This window comes from Coenobita brevimanus, chromosome 23 (genome assembly GCF_032717465.1).
Source record: "Coenobita brevimanus isolate Jiangsu-jjx chromosome 23, ASM3271746v2, whole genome shotgun sequence".
Taxonomy (NCBI): domain Eukaryota; kingdom Metazoa; phylum Arthropoda; class Malacostraca; order Decapoda; family Coenobitidae; genus Coenobita; species Coenobita brevimanus.
The window spans coordinates 34,496,751-34,519,935 of record NC_136976.1 but is presented as its reverse complement, the minus strand read 5'-3'; positions in this window follow the sequence as shown (position 1 = coordinate 34,519,935).

Sequence of the window (23,185 nt, the reverse complement as noted above, 5' to 3'; positions counted from 1 at the left end):
ACGTGATCGTCTTTGTGTGAGACATTAGCGCTTCCGCTGAGCGATTTGTTTTGGGCACGTTTCGCTCACTCGACCGTTAAAAAATGCGGCCTATCGCTCCCATTTCTTTCTCACGAGTTTAGTCAGTCAAGCGTTTGCTGTGACGGAGAGAGGTCCTGTGCTCCAGCAGTGTGAGAGGCCAGCTAGTACCCAAACTCCACTAGACCACAGTTATCCAGTGCTCCCACCCTTGGTGATACACAGCATTCATTGACCAGTATTTCTTTTCGTTTTCCTAGTTTAAGAGTTTAGTTAAGGTGTTTTTCCTAGGTGTAAGAATTTAGCTCGAGTGAATGAGTGAGTACGATCTCTTTATTTGATTTTGAAATGTAACATCAAATTTATTTTGTAATCAATAAATTTAACAGTTCTTTTTCTTGAGCTTAATGTAATGTAAACTCTTGTTTCATTTCTCCATAATTAAGCTTATTTCCCATATAGCTCCTAGCCTGCATAAACGTTTGCTATTCATAACTGGTACTTAGGCCAGTCTCGTGTATTAAGCTTAAAATCCGTTGTGCCTCCTAGGAGTTAAGCATCAGCAAGAACCTGATATTATTAATAGTATTAGTTATTTATTGTCAGGGGTGAAGTAACTTTCTCCAGAGGCTAACAGTACTAGTAATCAGCATTTGTGAGTAATTAGTCTCTGCTGTGTACTGTTGAGAAAGTTTATAAATTCTCGTTCTTAGAGAATCGAACAAGCAAGTCAGCGTAAAGTAATCGTTGCTTGATTTAGCAAGACAATCATTGTCCCTGCTCTTCAATATTATTGAATATTATTATCATTTTAAGTAATATTTAGCATTTATTTTAAAAACCCCGTGTTATTTTAAAAATCCCCTTGACACTCAGTACATAGAAAATATTCAGATATTGAACTTTGACCTTGGCTTTTTCCTTGAGTTTTGGTCAAAGACACTTATACAAGGTAACCACCCATTCACCACATGACAAGGCCATCCAATTTATTCCTCATTTCGACTGCAGGGGCAGAGTTCTTCCCCAGTACCAACTTGTGGACCTCGTGATTTCAACGGGCCTCATATAATGTTCCCTCTGAAATGAGGATATTAAAGCCCCCGTAAAAGTGTCAAATACTAGGTGTTACCCCAAAGTTCCAGTCATTTGAACAGAGGGAGCCAAACGTGTGCAGTTTTGCCTTTTGCCACTAGGAGGAGTCAGCAGGACCCTTTGTGCGTCAGTGTGGCCCAGGCCATGTCTGTGAGCGGATGTGTTGTTGAACTACGCTTACTACTGTAACGTGGTGTGCAGGTGGTTTGGCGGTTTTGCAATGATGGATCTCACGGAACAAAGAACCTGCATCATGTTCTGCTTCAAGATCAACAAGACGGCTGCAGAAACTCACCGTTTGCTTCAGCAAGCCTTTTGTGACAATCCCATGTCTCAAAGCAGAACATTTTTCTGGTACAAGCGGTTCAAGGAAGGACGAACGTCCGTGAAAGACAATGACCATTCTGGACAATTGTCAACGGCAACAACACCAGAAAACGTCAGAAATGTTCATCAGGCTATCCTTGCAGATCGTAGACGAACTATCTATGACGTTTGTGATATTGTTGGACTGTCGTGCTGGAGCATGCAACGCATTTTGTCGGACGTGTTGGGCATGAGACGCATCACTGCAAAATTTGTGCCAAGACTGCTGAGTGACGAGCAGAAGGCACATCACATTGCAGTTTGCAGGGAGCTCAAGAATCAGGTCAGAGATGATGCCACCTTCATCTCCAGGGTCATAACTGGTGATAAATCATGTGTTTATAGTTATGACCTGGAGACAAAGCAGCAGTCATTACAATGGAAGTCTCCCAATTCACTGAGGCAAAAAAAAAGTGCAAGTTCACAGAAATGTTAAGTCGATGTTGATCGTTTTCTTCGATATCCAAGGGATTGTTCACAATGAGTTCGTCCCACCTGGTCAATCTGTCAGCAGAAAGTTTTACTGTGGAGTTTAGCAGCGTCTGAGGAAGAACATCCGCCGCAAACGTCCAGAACAGTGGAAGAACAAGGATTGGGTTCTCCATCATGACAACGCCCCCACCCATACATCATTCGTCGTCTGGCAGTTCCTGGATTCCACTAACACGGTAGTCATTCCCCACCTACCCTATTCGCCTGACCTTGTCCCCTGCGATTTTTCTTGTTTCCCAAGCTGAAATTTCAACTGAAAGGGCTTTGATTTGACTCGATTGAGGAGATTCAGACAGAATCGCAGGAGGTGCTCAAGACCATCACGCCTGAAGCCTTCCAGGACTGCATGGACTCGTGGAAAAAACGCTGGAACCACTGTATACATGCCCAAAGGGACTACTTCAAAGGTGACAGTGAGAAATTGGAGGTACAATAAGGTAACTTATTTTCCTACAATATTCAAATTACGGGAACTTTTGGGTACGCTGGACGAAGATGAAAGCAACAAAATCCTCCAAGAGCATAAATGGCTGGGCCCAAACAACTTTTCATTGAGCCTAGGCGATCTCATACACTACTGGCCCAAATGGACCCATAGTCATTTCAGACCTGCTCCCAGATCATGGCTATGTCCCACAAAAATTTCAATTTGGTATCTTGCGGTTTCTTAGAATCTGCAGATAGACTATTCTTTCTTTCTTTGAAAAAAAAAAAAAAAGCTTTTGGATGTAACCAGAAAGCCAGTACTGGAAAATGGATGATACTAAATTATATGAAAGCACCAGCTGGGGGACTCAGATGGCCAAGTTGTAAGAATGAATAATAATCTATCTATCTATTGCCAGACGCCTTAATCCCGTAAGGGATGGCCACAAACAAATAACCTCTATGTCGCTCTATCCCCCCTCCATTTCACTGCCCTGCCCCCAGCCCACACCCCCCTCTTTCTCATACCTCTCCACTCCATCCTTCTCTTCACCTCATCCTTGGCCTCCCCCTTCCTCTCCCCTCCACCTCACTCACATACATTCTCCTCGTCAGTCTCTCACTCTTCATCCTCTCCACATGGCCAAACAACCTTAATGTGTTTCTCTTAATGCTTCTTATCACATCAACATCCACACCACAACATTCTGTCTCTTCTTCATTTGTCAGCCTATCTCTCCATGTGACTCCACAGGCTCCTATCATATAACCCATTTCCACTGTTCTCACTCTTGACTTCTGTCCCTCCAACAAGGTCCATGCTTCACTTACATACGTTAGAGTTGATATCACAATACTGACATGTAGTAACTTTTTCACTTCCATGCTCATTTCCTTGTTTCTTATCACTGCTTTTGAGTAACCAGCAGACTTTCTTCCCTGCTGCACCCTTTCAAGCACTTCACCCTCTAAACTTCCATTCTTACTCAGCACACTACCCAAGTACTTAAACGTACTCACATTTTCCATTTCCTCATCATCCAACCTCACTGTACATTCACTGACTTCACTTCTCTCGAAGACCATCACTTTACTCTTCCCTACATTCACCTTTAGAATCCGTTTCTAACACACTCTCCCAGACTCATCCACCAAGCCTTGCAGCTCCCTTTCCTCTTCACTTAACAATTCAGTATCATCTGCAAACAACAGTACAGGGAGTTTCCAAACACTTCCCTCTCGTTAGGGCTTCTCCAACATCCACTGCCCTACCTTGCATCTCTTTTATAACTCCACCCATATACAACCTGAACAGCCATGGAGACATGACACATCCTTGTTTCAATCCAGCTTTCACATAGAAAAATTCACTCAGTTCACCATCCACATGCACTGCAGCCTTAGCATCCTCATACATATTTTTTATGGCCTTCAACAACTTCCCATCTACTTCATATATTCTTAATACTTTCCACAGCCCTTGTCTATCCACCCTGTCATATGCTTTCTCCAAATCCATGGAGGCTGCATACAACTTTTTTCCCTTCTCTAGAAACGTTTCCATTAAAGATCAAAGAATGAATATCTGATCTACACATTCTCTTCCCTTCCTAAAACCTCCCTGTTCTTCTCCAACTAATTCCTCTGTTATTTCCCTAACTCTGTCAATAAGTATCCTACCATATACAGTACTTTTCCTATTACACTAAGAAGGCAAATGCCCCTATGATTACCACACACTTCTTTTTCTCCTTTTCCTTTGCACAGGGGAATAATTATACCTGACTTCCAATCCTCCAGGACTCTACCTTCCTCCCAGGCCAATCTGCAAATCTTCCACATCCATTGTATTACTATCTCTCCCTCATGCTTCAGCATTTCACCACACGCTCCATCAATTCCTGGGGCTTTCCCATTTTAACTTTCATCATTGCTTCAACAACTTCCATCCAGCTGATTTCTTCCTCTCTTCTCACATCACTCCTTCTTCCAGCCATTCCCCAGCCACTTATACTTGCATTATTTTCATTCTCTATGTTCAACAATTCATTAAAGTGTTCTCTCCATCTGCTCACTTTTTCTCCCTTCTCCTCTAGTAATCTACCATTTTTATCTTTCACTCCCCAACTAACTTCTTTGGCACCCTGTCTACTGTAACTCATTTTACCTCTTTCCAGAACATTTCCTTACAATCCTTCCATTTTACACTCAAATTCCTTCTAAATTCTTCATCCACTCTCTTCCTACTCTCTCTTACTAATCTTTTCACCTTTCTCTTCCTCTCTACATATAACTCTCTCTTCCATCTTTTGATGTCCCTGTTTCTCATCCAGTCGCTATATGCTTTCTTCTTTTGTGCCACAGCCTCTCTCACCTCTTCATTCCACCATGCTGTCCCTTGCACCCCCTTTCGTCTTCTCTTCACCCCACACACCACCTCACATGCTGCACGGATTTCTTCTGTGAATATCTTGCACACACCTTCCACGTCCCCCATCTGCTCCAATCTATATTTATCCAATCACTCCTCCACTTCCTTCTTATATTCTGCCTTTTTTCCATCCTCTTGTAACTTTTCTACCCTCCTTGTAAGAACTACTTCCTCCTGTCCTTCCCTTCTTCTATTTCTCCATTTTGTTTGGACTTTGATTATGACCACAACCAAATAGTGGTCCGAAAGTCCACTCCCCCAAACGCTATACATTCTTGCATCCATTACACACTTTCTCATCCTTTCATCCACACACACATAATCAATCATTGCCTTCCGTTCACTCAGTTCACCATCCATCCTTCTCATCACTCGCCACATATACCTATGGATCATTTTGTACCTGAAGAAGGTATTAGCTATCACCAACCCCCTCCCAGCACAAATGTCCACTAAAGCACTGCCATTCTTATCCATCTCTGCAGGCACACTCCACTTACCAACTACTCCATCCGCCTTCACAGTCCCTACTTTTCCATTCATATCTCCAATCAAGAACAGTCTTTCATTCCTTTCAAGCATTTCCAAGCACGCTTCCACATTTGTTTAGAACTCGTCTTTCACTCTGCTTGCACGATCTTGCATTGGCGCATACACGCACACAGTCGCCAACAATTGTGATCCAACTTTCACTCTTACCCACGCAATCCTTGAGCCAACTGATCCATACTCTCTTATATTCTCCTTCCATCTGTTACTCACAACAATACACACTCCCTCTTTTGCCCTCTCATTCTCACCTAGTCCCACACATATACCCCATCCATACCACCATTCTCTCACACTCTCACCTCACCATTTAGTTTCAGTTAATCCATATACCTCCACTTTCGCACCCTCAAACACCTGTGCAATCCCTTTTTCTTTCACCTCATCATTTGCACCTTTACATTCCATGTAGCTATCCATACCAAGTTCTTTTTTCGGTCCTTAATCGTCACCTTTTGGTCAGGCCTGGTCCGAGGCTTCTTGTTCGTATTTTTATTTAGATGTTTTCCGGGGAGGGGCAGTACCCCTCTGCCAACACACTTATTGTTACGTAGGGAACACGTGTTGTTTGGTTATAAGGTTACCACCCAGCGTTGTAAATGCTTTCCTGGTTTACAGGAAATCATTTAGCTTGCCAATCAGTGTAGAGCTACCCCCAAAACAGGGTATTACTACACCAAGTAGGTGGATGATGGGCACCCCCATCTACCACATTAATAATAATAATAATAATAATAATAATAATAATAACTAGAAAACAGAAATTGCTATTAGGAATTTCAGTAACTCACCACATGACCAGGTTATCTGTCTTGTGTGTGTGACCTCAGTACGTAAAATATAACCAAATTTTGAACTTTGACCTTGGCTGTGACCTTGGGTTTTGGGGTCTAGGTCATTCATACTTGGTAGCCATGCAGAACATATGAGAGTCTATAATGCAGCAAGTTTGGCGATTGTAGCACAATTTTATCTTGACTTTTTAAACTGTGTATTTGAACTTTGACCTTGGCTGTGACCTTGAGTTCTGGGTCAAGGGGATGACACTTGTTAGCCAATATTCACCACATTACAAGGTCATCCAAATTCTTCCTCAGATCGACTTGAGGGGCAGACTTATTCCCCAGTACCTATCGGTGGGCCTGGTGATTTCAACAGGCTTCATATGGTGTTCCAAAGTAAATAAGCAAATATTGAAATTTGACCTTGGCTGTGACCTTGAGTTCTGGGTCAAGGTCAATTATTCTCTGTAACCAAGCATATTATGTCGAGTTCTATTAATGTACTAAGTTTGAAGACTGTATCTCAGTTTAATTTTATTTTTATTTTTATTTTTTTTTATTTTTAGATTGTGCACTCATTGCCCCCAAACTACTTTCCATTGACCCCTGGGTGATTTCAGAAACAACTCGCCCAAACGGGCCCATAGTCATTTCAGACCTCCTTCCAGACCTTGGCTATGTCATGCAAAAATCTGAAGTCTGTACCTTTAATGGTTTCTAGGAATCTGCAAATAGGCTATTTTTATAGGTTTTTGGCATTAACTGGAAAACCAGCACTGGAAACTGGATGATACTGGGCCATATGAAGTCTCCAGCTGGGGGAATCGGATGGCCAAGTATGATGGCTGTTGGTTTGAAATTGCATGAAAACGAGCAATTTACTTCTTTGTAAGAAAGAAAAGTAATAATAATAACTAGAAAACGGAAATTGCCATTAACAATTTCATTAACCCACCATATGAAAGGTCATTTGTATTGTGCATGTGATTTCAGCATATAACAAAATAAGCAAATTCTGAACTTTGACCTTGGCAGTAACCATGAGTTTTAGGACAAGGTCATTCATACTTGCAACAAATGAAGTTTCATATATTTGCAAGGTTTGGTTATTATAGATCAATCTATCTTTTTTTTTTTTTTTTTAATTGTGTAATTGGACTTTGACCTTGGCTGTGACCTTGAGTTTTGGGTCAAGGGCATTAATATTTCGTAGCCAGCAATTCACCACATGACAAGGTTTCCAATTTCTTCCTCAGTTCGACTACAGAGGCCGATTTATTCCCCAATACCTAATCAGTGGACATAGTGATTTCAACGGGATTCATATAGTGTTCCATAGAAAAGAAGCAAATTTTGAACTTTAACCTTGGCTATGACCTTGGGGTTTATGTCAAGATCATTAATATTTAGTAGGCAAGCACAGCATGTGAAGGTGTATAAATGTACCAAGTTTGGTGATTGGCGCTCATTGCTATCTTGGTTTTTAAAAGTGTGCACTCGATGACACCAAACTACTTTCTGTTGATCCCTCGGCGATCTCAGAAACTACTGCCCAAATGGGACCATAGTCATTTCAGACCTGCCCCCTGACCTTGGCCATGTCAAACAAAAATTTTAAATCTTTATCTTTAACGGTAACCCCCTGGGGGTAGTTTTTTTTTTTTTTTTTTCAAGAATACTCCCCCAGTATCCCTGCTTGTCGTAAAAGGCGACTAAAAGGGTTGGAGGAGGGTTAGTGCCCCTCCCCGGAAAACAACTAACTAAAAAGACAAACAATAAGCCTTGGACAAGGACTGACCAATAGATGATGACCAAGGACCTGACAAAGGACATGGTAATCGGAAAGTGGAATGTAAGGGGAGCGAATGATGAGATGAAAGAGAGAGAGATTGTCCAGGTGCTTGAGGGTGCGAAAGTTGATGTATGCGGCATAACTGAAACGAAATGGAGAGGTGAGAGTGTGAGAGAATGGGAGTATGGATGGGTTATATGTGCAGGAGTAGGTGAGAATGAGACGGCAAAAGAAGGAGTATGTATAGTTGTGAGTAAAATATGGAAGAAGAGCATAAGAGAGTATGGATCAGTTGGATCAAGGATTGTGTGGGTAAGATTGAAAGTTGGAATACAAATGTGGGCGATTATGTGAGTGTATGCGCCAACGCAAGATCGTGCAAGCAGAGTGAGAGAAGAGTTCTGGACAAATGTGGAAGTGTGCATGGAAAAGTTTGGAAGGAATGAGAGAGTGTTTTTGATCGGTGATATGAATGGTAAATTAGGGAATGTGAAGGTGGATGGAATAGTTGGTGAGTGGGATGTGCCTGCTGAGATAGATGAGAATGGCAGTGCGTTAGTGGACATTTGTGCTGGAAGGGAGTTGGTGATAGCCAATACCTCTTCAGGCACAAAATGATCCACAGGTATACATGGTGAGTGATGAAAAGGGTGGGTGGTGAAATGAATGAAAGGAGGGCAATGATTGATTATGTGTGTGTGGATGAAAGGATGCGAAAATGTGTAATGGATGCAAGAGCTTATAGAGGTTGGGGGAGTGGGCTTTCTCACCACTACTTGGTGGTGGCCAGAATCAAGGTCCAATTAGGATGGAGAAATAGAAGAAGGGAAGGACGGGAAGATGGAGTATTTGTAAGGGGAGTGGAAAGATTACAAGAGGATGAGAAAAAGGCAGAGTATAAGAGAGAAGTGGAGGAAAGATTGGGCAAATATGAATTGCAGCAGATGGGGGACGTGGAAGGTGTGCGCAGGATATTTACAGAAGAAATATGTGCAGCATGTGATGTGGTGTGGGATGAAGAGAAGACGGAGGGGTGTGCAAGGAACAGCGTGGTGGACTGAAGAGGTGAGACAGGCTGTGGCACAAAAGAAGATATCATACAATGAATGGAAGAGAAATAGGGGCATGGAAGAAGTTAAGAGGCGGAAGAGAGAGTTATATGTAGAAAGAGAGAGGTGAAAAGATTAGTAAGAGAGAGTAAGAAGAGAGCGGATGAGGAATTTGGAAGGAACTTGAGTGTAAAGTGGAGGGACTGTAAGAAAATGTTCTGGAAAGAGGTGAAAAGAGTAAGACAGGGTGGAAGTGAAGTTAGCAGGGGAGTGAAAGATAAAAATGGTAGATTACTAGTGGAGAAGGGAGAAAAAGTGAGCAGATGGAGAGAACACTTTAAGGAATTGTTGAACATAGAGGATGGAAGTAATGCGAGTATAAGTGGCTGGGGAATGGCTGGGAGAAGGAGGGAGGTGAGGAGACAGGAAGAAATCAGTAGGATAGAAGTTGTGGAAGCAATGAAGAAAGTTAAATTGGGGAAAGCCCCAGGAATTGATGGAGTGTGTGGTGAAATGCTGAAGTATGGGGGAGAGATAGTAGTAGAATGGATGTGGAAAATGTGCAAATTGGCCTGGGAGGAAGGTAGAGTCCCGGAGGATTGGAAGTCAGGTATAATTATTCCCTTGTACAAAGAAAATGGGGAAAAAGAAGCGTGTGGCAATCATAGGGGCATCTGTCTTCTTAGTATAATAGGAAAAGTGTATGGTAGGATACTTGTTAACAGAGTTAGAGATAGAACAGAGGAATTAGTTGGAGAAGAACAGGGAGGCTTTAGGAAGGGAAGAGGTTGTGTAGATCAGATATTCATTCTTAGATCTTTAGTGGAAAAGTCTCTAGAGAAGGGAAAGAAGTTGTATACGGCTTTCATGGATTTGGAGAAAGCATATGACAGGGTGGATAGACAAGGATTGTGGAAAGTATTAAGAATATATGGAGTAGATGGGAAGCTGTTGAATGCCGTGAAAAGTATGTATCATCGTGCTAAGGCTGCAGTGCGTGTGGATGGTGAACTGAGTGAATTTTTCTCTTTGAAGGTTGGGTTGAAACAGGGATGTGTCATGTCTCCATGGTTGTTCAATCTGTACATAGATGGGGTAATGAAAAAGGTACAAGGTAGAGTAGTGGATGTCAGAGTTGCCCTGGTGAGATAGGGTAGTGTTTGGAAACTCCCTGTACTGTTGTTTGCAGATGATACTGTGTTCTTGAGTGAAGACGAAGGAGAGCTGCAAGGCTTGGTGGATGAGTTTGGGAGAGTGTGTAAGAAACGGAATCTAAAGGTGAATGTAGGGAAGAGTAAAGTGATGGTCTTTGAGAGAGGTGAAGTCAGTGAATGTACAGCGAGGTTGGATGGTGAGGAATTGGAAAATGTGAGTACGTTCAAGTACTTGGGTAGTGTGATGAGTAAGGATGGAGGTTTGGAGGGTGAAGTGACTGAAAGGGTACAGTAGGGAAGAAAGGTTGCTGGTTCCTTGAAAGGAGTGATAAGAAGCAGGGAAGTGAGCATGGAAGTGAAAAAGTTACTACATGACAGTATTGTGATACCAACTCTAACGTATGGAAGTGAAGCTTGGACGTTGCTGGAAGGACACAAGTCAAGAGTGAGAGCAGTGGAAATGAGTTATTTAAGAGGAGCCTGTGGAGTCACATGGAGAGACAGGCTGACGAATGCGGATATAAAGGAGCGTTGTGGTGTGGATGTGGATGTGATAGGAAGCTTTAGGAGGAATACACTGAGGTGGTTTGGCCATGTGGAGAGGATGGAGGGTGAAAGACTGACGAAGAGAGTGTATGTGATTGAGGTGGAGGGGGGAAGAGGGAGGGGGAGGCCGAGGATGAGATGGAGGGATGGGGTGGAGAGGTATATGAGAGAGGAGGGTGTGAGTTGCGAGCGGGGCAGTGAAATGGCGGGGGACAGGGCGACGTGGAGGCGATTTGTTTGTGACCACCACAAACGGGATTGAGGCGTCTGGCAATAGATAGATAGATAGATAGACCTTTAACGGTTTCTGAGAATCCACGAATTGACTACTTCTGTATGACTTTGCCTGTAACTGCAAAACCAATACTGGAAACTGGAAGACACCTGGTCTTATGAAACCGCCAGCTGGGGTACTCAGATGGCCAAGTATGATGGCCGTAGCTCTGAAACTGAGTGAATAAGAAGAATTTATTTTTTTGCCAGAAGGAATAAAAATAATAACCAGAAAATGGAAACTGCTGATAGCAATTTGAATTACTCACCGCATGGCAATGTCATCCGTCTTGTGCATGTGACCTCAGTACATAAAAAGTAAGCAAATTTTGAACTTTGACCTTGGCTGTGACCTTGAGTTTTCGGTCAACGTCATTCATACTCGCTAGCCATGCACAGCATATGGAGTTCTATAAATGTTCCACGTTTGCTTATTGTAGCTCAGTTCTATATTGGTTATTTTAAATTGTACATTTGAGCCTTGAGCTTGTTTTTGACCTTAAATTTGGGTCAAGGGCATTCATACTAGGTAGCCAGGAATTCACCACATGAAAAGGTAATTTAATTTCATCCTCAGTTTGACTGCGGGGGCCGATTTATTCCCCGATACCAATCCAGGGAGCTGGTGATTTCAAGAGGCATGATATAGCGATCCATAAAACATTGGCATATTTTGAGTTTTGACTTTATGTACGACCTTGGGGTTTAGGTCAAGGTCATTCATACTTGGTAGGCAGGCATGTCATGTCAAGTTCTATAAACGTTCCATGTTTGGTGATTATAGCTCAGTTCTATTACGACTTTTCAAATTGTCCACACAATGACCCCAAAATACTTTATGCTGATCCTTTGCAGATCTCACAAACTACCGGCCCAAATGGGCCTATAGTTATTCCAGACATGCTCCCCAACCTTGGCTATGTCCAACAGAAATTTCAATTCTGTACCTTGAACGATTTCTGAGGATCCGCACACAGACTATTTTTGTAGTTTTTTTGTTGTAACTGCGAAACCAGCACTGGAAACTGGATGATACTGAGTCATATGAAGCCGCCAGCTGGGGGACTCAGATGGCCAAGTATGATGGCCGTAGCTTTGAAACTGAGCAAATACGAGCAATTTACATCTTCCTATGAAATAATAATAATAATAATAATAATAATAATGATGATGATGATAAAATATCGACAAGAACAATATAACTCATCTCTGGTGTGATAAGTTATAATAATAATAATAACAGGAATAATAATAATAATAATAATAATAATAATAACAACAACAACAACAATAATAATAATAATAATAATAATATAATAATAATAATAATAATAATAGTAATAATGATTATGATGATGATGATGATGATGATACTAATACTAATACTAATAATGATAATAATAATAATAATAATAATAATAATAATAATAATAATAATAATGATAATAATAATAATCAGTAGAAAATGGAAATCGTCGTGAGCAATTTCAACAACTCACCACATGACAATGCCATCCGTCTTTGGCATGTGACATCATTACATAAAAAGTAAGCAAATTTTGAACTTTGACCTTGGTTGTGACCTTGAGTTTTGGGTCAGGGTCATTCATACTTGGTAGCCATGTGTTGCATATCGTGTTCTATATATGTACCAAATTTGGTGATTGTAGCCCAAGTCTATCTTCATTTTCTTATTGTGTAATTGGGCTTTAGCTTTGGCTGTGATCTTGAGTTTTGCTTCAAGGGCATTCACACTTGGTAGCCAGCAGTTCACCACATGAAAAGGTGATCTAATTTCTTCTCAGTTCGACTGCAGAGACCGATATATTCCCCAGTACCTATTCTTGGAGCTGGTGCTTTCGACAGGCTTGATATAGCAATCAGTAAGTATAATATGCATATTTTGAACTGTAATTTTGGTTTTGGCATTGGGGTTTTCGTCAAGGTCATTCATACTAGGTAGCCATGCATAGCATGTGAAGTTCTGTAAATGTACCAAGTTTTGTGATTGTAGCTCAAACCCACCTTTTTTTATATATTTTTCCATTGAGTACACAATGACCCCAAAAACTTCCTATTAACCCCTGGGCGATCTCATAAATTACTGGTCCAAATGGGCCCATAGTCTTTTCAGACCTGCTCCCCAACCTTGGCTATGTCCCACAACAATTTCAAGTCGGTACCTTTAACGGTTTCTGAGAAACCGCCAATAGACTACTTTTTTTTTTTTTTTTTACCGGACTTGGGAACTTGATGATACTGGGTCATATGAGGCCGGCAAGCTGGGAGATTCAGATGGCCAGGTATAATGGTAGTAGCTTTAAAATTAAGCGAGTACGAGCAATTTACTTCTTGTTTAGAAAAAAATAATACTAATAAAGTTTTAAATTAATAATAATAACATCAATAATAATAATAATAATAATGACAAGAACAATATAATGCACCACTTTTGTGATGTTATAATAATAATAATAATAATAATAATAATAATAATAATAATATAGTAATAATAATAATAATAATATAGTAATAATAATAATAATAATAATAATAATAATAATAATAATAATTATTATTATTATTATGACAAGAACAATGTAGCTCACCACTGCTGTGGTGAGTTTTAATGATAATAATAACTAGAACTCTGAACCTATCCTACAGACAGTCACTAGTCTCCATCTACTGTTTCTTAGTGACCCTGGCGCCATTGAAGAGATCTGGATTCTTTCTATCAGCAATGGTCCATGCCAGGACACATAACCCAGGCCATTCAGATCCCTTGTGGAAGTCGCATCGAAATCTCCAGTAGACACGTCAAACTTATCTTGTTCACAGCATAAAACTGATATGATTCTTTATGTTATACACTTCCACTGCGCATTAAGGATTTGGATTTTTTTATCACCAGTTTCCCATGCCAGGACACAGCTTGGGCCCTTCAGATTCCTTTCACAGTCTTCTCCTGGAATTGTCGCGAGACTCTGAGGCTGAACTAATAACAATACCAGCAGAATCAGTAGGATCTGCCTATATAGTAGGATGAGACTAACAAGAACTCTGTAACTGTCCTGTGGAGAGTCACTAGTCCCCATCAACTGTTCCGGATGGAGGTCCTTGACTAACGTTCACTTAGTAAAGAATGGGACACCTTAGTAGTGTTCATAGGTCATGGTAGGGTACATTCTGTAGTAATTTAGCAGAAATTAGTCCTAGTTTAACCCAAGGCGTCCCAACAACATATGGATACATTGTCACATTTTGTCACGGTGACACCCGACAACATATCCATACGTTTTGCAATTGTGAGGTCCGTCATTTGCACATTTCTCAGGTTTCACAGGTGATTTTTGGTAGGCACATTGTGGGAGACCTTCCTCTACCCAACGCCAGGTGGGGATAATGCTTGGCCCCACCTGACCCCTCCCCCCCCGCATGCCATTTTCTCGGCAACTCACCTGTAAGCAGTGACCTGGCCAGTAAAGACATGTCACACAACGGTCTCTCCAATGACGAAATTCAAGGCGAAAGTGATTCTCGAGGTGGGGGACAAAGGATGAAACAAGCCAGAGGAAGAAACAAGCAGAAGTGATGAGGCAGTAACGTCGTAATGGAAGGTGCCATATGTTGATGTCTTTGGTGAATGAACAACGCTTATATCGCCTATATTATTGTGTGAAAACTAATATATTTTTGAACTACATATAAATTCATACCAAATAAATAAATATTTACATATAATGAGTGGATTGGAATAGTTACCCCTCCCAAGAAAACGTCTTCTCTGGAGCCTGGCCTGAGAGAACACGGTCCAAGGTGGGGGGTACTGTTACCTGTATTGGTATTTCTAAACTCAACTGAGCACTTTCTCTCTGAATTTTCGATGTTTTTCATAAAAAGCGGAGGTTTTAGCCAAAAAAAAAATAAAAATAAAAAATCTGCCGGAATTGGGGAAGCAGGTCATTTGTGAAAAATATGCCCGGATGCGGCTGGTTAATATTGTCTCGAAAGTCAAATTTTACACTTCTTGCAAGGACCTTCACCCCATTTGTCAGATTTGAATTTATTTTCCTTTATGCAATGACTCATCCCAGGACACATAACCTGGGACCTTCAGCTTTCTTGCACAGTCTCCGGTTCTCCTAGAATGGTCGGGAGATTCTTTGACCGGAACAGCAATAATAATACCAGCTAAAACAGTAGTCTCCACCTACCACGCAGGTGGAGCCTAATAGTAAAAGTATCATCAACAGCAAGCCCCGCCTCCACTCACCTCCCTAACGAACAGCTAACAAAAACAACAACAACAACCCAAACAAGGAGAGAGAGAGAGAGAGAGAGAGAGAGAGAGAGAGAGAGAGAGATCACAGCAGCACCAATGGCAAACTTCACTAGTCACGACACACCTGTGTGATAATTACTCTGCTATCTGTGTGTGTGTGTGAGAGAGAGAGAGAGAGAGAGAGAGAGAGAGAGAGAGAGCGAAAGTGGGTGGAAGGGACTAATGATACCGTAGCAGTAATAATGATACCAGTAATATTAATGATAATGATGACACAACAACAAAAACAGCAACAACAACAACAACAACGAGAATCATTGCAACAGTAGTAGCAGCAAAACTTGGAACACCTGTATGATTAAACTCTGCAACCTGTGTGTGTGTGTGTGTGTGTGTGTGTGTGTGTGTGTGTGTGTGTGTGTGTGAACGTACTTATGTATGTTTGCATGTACAGGTATGCACGTACGATTATGTAATATATGATTTTTCTCTCTCTCTCTCTCTCCAAATTTTTCTTCATAATTCCCACCTCGTTTTTACTCCCTCCTTCCTCCCTTTCCCTCCCCTCTCCCTTCCTCTCTCTCTTTCTGTCTGTATTTGCATGCCAGTCTGTGTGTGTGTGTGTGTGTGTGTGTGTCTCTCTTCCCTCCAACTTCTTCCCCCTCAGCTCCCCATTCAGCTCTTATCTCCAACCCATGTGTCTCCATCTGTCTCCCCACTCTCCCCTTGTCCCTTTTTCTTTCTCTTTTATCTCCCTATTTACTCCCTGGCTCTCTGTTACCTATTTTTTCACCTTCACTCTCAGTCATTTCGCTTTGTTTTTTATATGTTATCTTTCTCATGTCTTATTTTTATACTTTTGGTGAATTGTTTCTCGCTGTTCCACGTGTCGTATCTTTCTTTTATTTTCTGTGAGCTAGTGTTACCCGCTGAGGTTATTTATTCACTTTTTGTTGATTATTATTTGTTCTAATTATGGTTCTGGTTATCAGCTTTTTCCAGGTGCCTTTGCTTTGGTTTCTTTTAATGTTGCCATTCTACGTCTTCAAATTATTCTTTGGTTCCTTTCTCCCTCTTTCTTCACTTCTCGTTTTCGTCTACATTTGCCACATTCCCTTCTGTTTCTGTTACATATTTTCTTTCACAGTTTTACATATTCTTTCTCTTTTCTCATTTCCTACCCTCCCTTCTCCTCCTCTCCCGTTTCCTATCTCACTAACCTTTTTTCCCTCTCTTTCTCCTTCCCAATCCACCGTCTTTACTTTCCTCCCCAGCCTCCCATTCTTCTATCCACCTTACTTTCATTTTAATATTCTTCTACTCCCATCCTACCTCACTTCCCCCTTCTTCTTTCCCCATCTCACTCTCTTATTAGTCATCTCTTACCCTGATTTCATTTTTCTCCCCATCCTCCATCCCCACACACTCCAATACCAGACCTTTTCCTGTTTCTATATCCCTTACACTTTCATATCAACCCTCCCTCTTCCCCTTCCTCTCTCAATTTCCTCTTAACTTCCATTCTCTTCCATTCTCTCACTTTGTTTTACTATTTTTATCCTCATTTCTCCCATTAGTTTCCCCTTCCCCTTCCAATTTTATCCCCCCCCCTCTCTCTCTCTCTCTCTCTCTCTCTCTTCTTAATATTTTACTCATATTCTTCCATACCATTTTCTTTCCCATCCTCTCCTTTTCCAATTTTTCTCACCATCATACGAACTTTTCTTCATCTCTCCCCTCATCTTCCTCTCCTTTCTCCTCTCATTTCACCTCCTTTCCTCCCTCTCCTAATTCCCGAACAACCCTCCTCATTTCCTCCTCTTTCTTTATCTCTTATCAACCTCCAACTCTTTTCCTTCCTTCCTCACTTTCATATCAATATACAGTATATATATATATATATATATATATATATATATATATATATATATATATATATATATATATATATATAAACTTTTCATTCCTTTTACTTTCACGTCATTGTAATCCCATCCCTCTCCTCTATAACGTTCATTCTCTCACTCCCTTTTCCTTCCTTTCTCACTTTCTTGCTTACTTTTTCCTTTCGTTCTCTCATTTTCATTCTCTTTTCTTAATTAGTCTCTCATTTTCCACTTTTCATTTTCCTTTCTTACTTTCCTATCTCATTCAGTATTACCTTTTCCTTCATTCCTCTCACATTCCTTCCTCTAATTCTTTCATATCTCTCACATTCCTTGCTCTAATTCTCTCACATCTCACACTGATGCTGCCTCTGCCTCTCTCACCCCCACTCTCCTCCTTCCACACTATTGTACCATCATTTCTCCAGCCGTCTGCCTGACTGATTCTGTCCTCTCTCTCTCTCTCTCTCTCTCTCTCTCTCTCCAGTGAATACATCCACGTACTTTCCAACACTCAAACTAATTATACTTTTCCTGCCAAAAAGTAACCCCCACCAAACCACTCATCCATCCTTTCTTCTCATCCACATCCTCCTCCCTTTTCATCCATATCCACCTCCCATCTCATCCACATCCTCCTCCCTTCTCATCCACATCCTACTTCCTCTTCTTCCCCGTACAGCGTCCCCTTTCCTCCCCCTCAACCCTTCTTCCTCTCTACCCAGATACTTTTCTTCCCCACACAGCACCCTTTATCCCACATTCCTCCCCAACCAACTCTTAAAAAAAAAAATAAAATAAGAATCCCATCCTCCCCCTCCCCCCAGACGTGAGAATATCCAGGCCACGAGATATTACTGCACTCACTCCAAGCCCAGTACATCTACCTCCCCACCTCCTTTTCCCTCCCTCCCCACCCCCTTTTCCCTGCCTCCACACCACCTTTCCCCTCCCTCCCGACCTCCCTTCTCTCCCCTTTCCTTCAGCTTCATCCCACCTCCCTCCCCCAATCCTCCTCATCTCACTTCCCTTTCCTCCCCAACTTCTTTCTCACCTCGCTATCACATTCTTACCACCTTCCTACCCCACCCTCCTTCCTCATTTCTACCTCCCTCTCCCCACCTCCCCACCTCTCTCCCTCTCCTTCCTACCTCCCTTCCCATCCCTCCACACGCTCTTCTGCATCTCATTCCAACTTCCTGTCCACCTCCCTTCCCCTCTCTCCCCATCTTTTCTCCCCTTCCTCCCCACCAGCAGCTTCCCTTCACACCTTCTGTTCACCCTTTTTTCTCCAAGGTGCGTGATAACATCCAAGCATTAATATATTACCCTCTCTCTATTATACTCAGGCCAGCTCACCCCCCATCCCCCTCTCACCTCCTACCCACCTCCCCTCTCTCTTTGCCTTAGTCCTCATTTTTCTTTCTCCACCTTCCTCCCATTCTCTCTCTCTCTCTCTCTCTCTCTCTCTCTCTCTCGTTCCTCTTCACCAAACATCTAGTCCTCCCCACCAGCTCTCCATTTTCATCTCCTTCCAGTGCTGTAACTCATGCAAATTTCCCTTTCTCCATTTTCCTTAATTATTTTCGCGATTTCCTCCCTGTTCAACTCTTTCTCCAGTTTTCCCTTCATCGTTTCTTTCTTCGTCAGTTCTATTCACAACTATTCTTCCCCACCCACAGTGTTTCCTCCTTACTTACTTTTCCTTAACTTCCTCATCCAGTCCTCCCGAATTCTCAACTCAGCTAATATTTCCCCATATTTGTCAGGATGGGAGAGAACAAGTCTTAAGATATTACCCCTCTCTCTATCTCCAGGACCAAGCCCCCCCCCTTCTCCCTCCTCATTCAGTTTTCCCCTCCTCACTTCTCTCCTTCCCCCCACCTCCCTTCTCCTGCCTTCCCACTTATCTCAATTCCTCACACTTATTTCTCCACCCAATCCTTCCTCCCTTCCTCGTCCAGTCTTCCACTTTTCCCTTTCTAATTCCACCTCCCCAACCTTTCCTTCTCAACTATTTCCTCTCTTACCAACCCATCATCCACATTTCATCCCTTCCTCCCCACCCAAAATCTCCCAATCCTCGAACCCACTCCCATTTTTTATTTTTCCCTGAGGAGGAAGAGAATATCCAAGTCTTAATATATTACCTTCTCCCTCCAAGACTCAACCATCTTCCTCCTCTTCTTTCCTCCTTCCCCTTCCCTCCCCACCAGTTCCTCCCTCCCCATCAAGACTTCTTTCCTTCCATCTGCTTTATTCCCCCATTTCATCTCCATCCAGCTTTATAATTTCCCATTTCTCCCCATTTCCCTGCCTACAGTTCCATTTTTTCACCAATTTTCCTCACTTCTTCCTCAACCAGCTCCCCCAGTTGCCCCACTCCCAGCTCTCCCCATTTTTTCCCAAGGCGTGAGAGAATATCCAAGTCTTAAGATACTGCCCCTCTCTCTCTCTCTCTCTCTCTCTCTCTCTCTCTCTCTCTCAACAAGCCCGTGGAAGCACCAAGCAGAGATAAAGTAAAAAAAAAAGAAAAGGAATGATGATAAACAGGGGAGGTGTAATAACTAAATTAAATTAGAGTAAATGGAGGATAATTATGATAAACGGAAGTCTGGGCAGCCGTAATGATAATTCTCCCTCGCTCATCTCGTTCATTTTTATTTATCTAGTTTATTGTTTTTCTCATTCATTTGAGAGAGAGAGACAGACAGACAGAGAGAGAGAGAGAGAGAGAGAGAGAGAGAGAGAGAGATCGTGTGTGTAGTTAGGAAGTTATGAAAGAAAAAAGGAAGAGACCTGAAGGTGTTGGGGGAGGCGGTAGCTCAGGCGGTAGAGAGGTGGCTTGCAGTCTTACCGGACTCAGGTTCAAATGCCCGCTGGGGCAGGGAACAATTTTGGGATTTGAATTTAATAAAAACAGACTTTACTGATCTACCAGAAGACCCGCCGACAAGTCGTAAAAATGCCCCCTCTAATACCAATATACCAGTCCTGTACGAGACAACCCGAGCATGTATTCAGTATGGACGATGGGTGTTAGCGTCGATGTGGTGACTTGTAGAGGTGTATGTACAGTATGTAGGACTACTGGGCCTTGGGAGCAGGCTGTGAAGCCTATGCCCAGAGTCAGACACATAAAAAAAAAAAACACTAAGGAGGAGGATCCAGAGAGAGAGAGAGAGTTAAGGATAAAGGGCAGCTGAGTGTAAGGAAGGAGTAGCGAGAAGAGAATATAAGTGAGGAAGAGGGGCATAAAAAGAGGAACTAATTGTACTGGAATGGGAGTACGTACATGACGAGGAAGTGGAGTGAAGAGGAGGAGGAGTGGGAGAGAGGAAGAGGAATGCCGGGAGAGGAAGAGAAGTGAGGGAGAGTTAGAGGAATAGAGGGAGAGGAAGAGGAGTGAGGGAAAGGGAGAGGATTGGAGGGAGGGGAAGAGGAATGGGATTGAGGAAGAGGAATGCGGGGGGAGGAGGAGTGGGGAGAGGAAGAGAAGTGAGGCAGAGGAATAGGAATGGAGGGGGAGGAAGAGGAGTGAGGGAGAGGAAGAGGATTGGAGGGAGGGGAAGAGGAATGGGATTGAGGAAGAGGAATGCGGGGGGAGGAGGACGAGTGGGAAGAGGAAGAGGAGTGGGAAGAGGAAGAGGAGTGGGGCACAGGAAAAAGAATGGAAGGGGAGGAAGAGGAGTGAGGGAGAGGAAGAGGAATGGAGGAAGAGCAAGAGGAGTGGGGAGGGAGAAGGAGTTAAATGGAAAGACTTTAAGAAAAGCTAGGAAGATGGTTGACGAGGTGAGTGGGGAGGAGGGGAGGGGGAGAAGAAAGGGGAAGATATGATGGAGAGGATGGAGTAGTTCAATGGATAAAGCTTAATAGGCGAGGTGGGGGTCAGAGAAGAAGAGAGGAATAGATAGAGTGAGGTTGATGATGATGATGACGATTACGATGATGATGATGATGATGATGATGATGATGATGATGATGATGATGATGATGACTATTATGATGATGATGATAATGATAATGATGATGATGACGACGATTATGATGTTGATGATGGTGATGATAATGATGATGATGATGATGGTAAGGAGGAGGAGGAGGAGAACGAGGAGGAACGGGAAAGACAAAGGGTGAGAAGGTTGAGAAAAAAGTGGAAAGGAGGAGGTAAAGTTAAATGAGAATTTAGGGAGGGTGGGAGGGGAAATGAGGGGAGAAGAAAGGGGAGACTGAGTGAAATGGGTACAGATTTGGGGAGGAGGGAAGAGGCGAGGGGAGGTTAAGTGAAAGGAGAAGGAGAAAGAAAGAGTGGTTCGGGAGGGAGGAGGGGAGAGACGAGAAGGGGAGAGAACAACGACGAGATCAGGGAGCTTGGAGAGGGAGGGGATAGGCTGGTAGAGGGTAGGGAGGGAGAGAGAGAAGAGGGAGAGTGGGGGGGAGGGGGAATAGGGGAAGAAGGGAGAGAGAAAGATGAGGAGAGTTTAAGGGGCGTGGGGAGGGGAAAGGTTAGGAAAGAAGAGAGAGAACAGAGGGAGGCAAAATGAAGAAGGAGAAAAGAAAGAAAGGGAGAGGAAGAGAGAAAGCCAGGAAGGAAAAGGGTGAGGGTAGGGAAGGAGGGAGAAGGGAGTGGGTGAGGGGGGAAGAGGGAGAGGGGAGGAAGGAGGAGAGAGAACAGAAAGGAGAGAGAATGGTAAGAGGTGAGAATGGAAGGAGAGGAGAATGGAAAGGAGAAGAGGAGTGAAAGAGAGGGAGGAAAGGGGAGGGAGCATGAAAGGAGAGAGAAGAGAATGAGAGGGAGAGAAGGGGAGAGGAGAGAGGAAGAAGGAAGAGAGAGGAGAGGGGAAGAAGGAAGAGAGAGGAGAGGGGAAGAAGGCAGAGAGAAAAGAGGGGAAGAGGAGGAGAGAAAACTGAAGCTGTGTAAGGAATTAAGCAGCGAACATTTTCTAACTTACAATCACAATACCATTTCCAAGTCAAGAATGTAGTATACTGTTTAGTATATCTAGCGGTGACTGCTGCATTTATTTCTGCTATCATTTACAACAGAGGGCATAACTACACCATAAACGAGTCAGAGTCCTCCTCGAAAACTAGGAATTATCATCGCTGAGTATAAAATATGCTAATTTTATTTCTAGGTGTTGCGTGAAGTTAGAAATGAGAAGAAAATTATAAGGGTAACTTCTTCATTTTGTTTTCCATACTAAAAGATTATGCTTGAAAAATGACAATTGTTTGTTGTCGGGTATTAATTTCTTCATTAATATGTCGGCCGTTTCGCTAAATTGGGAAGTAAAGAAAAATTTGAAATAAATTTGAGAGAATAAAGAAAATACGAAGATAAATTCTTTCATATATATTTGTCACACACTGTTTGTGTAATTGCCCATTTCACGAAATGGGCAGTCAGATTGCCCATTACGTGAAAAGGGCAGTCATTTGCTCATTTCATGAAATGGACAAACTGCCCATTTCGTGAAACGTGCAATCATTTGCCCATATCATGAACTGAGCAATTTCTGTTGCCCATTTCTTGAACTGGGCAGTATTTTCCTAGCCAGTTTCATGGAATGGCTTTCACATATTATGTTTTTATTTATATAGTGTATTTTATATGTCTGCGGTCACAACAAACGCTCAGATAAAACGAACAATGGATTTTTTTTTTTACTAACACATCAACTTAAAAGCAAAGATGAATATACAAACAGGAATCACTTTATTATCAAAACTAAGATCATCAAATATGGAAAGCATTACTCGTGTGTAACATTCAGTCAACATTTTTGGATGATCTGTGGCTGTGACAGGCACTGTTGCAACGAAGTTCGTCTCGTAGGCAGCTGCAGCGCTTGGCTAAGCAAGCACTCTTGCATTGGTACCTGCGATATCCCTGCCCACCACAAACACTTTGCAGTTTGACGATCTCTCGAATCCACAACAACATGCATGAAGCTTTCAAACCTCAACACCCGCTAGCCACTGGATAAACACTGACGGGCACAGGTGGTAGGGCCAGAGTTGCCAGGTCTTAAAATATT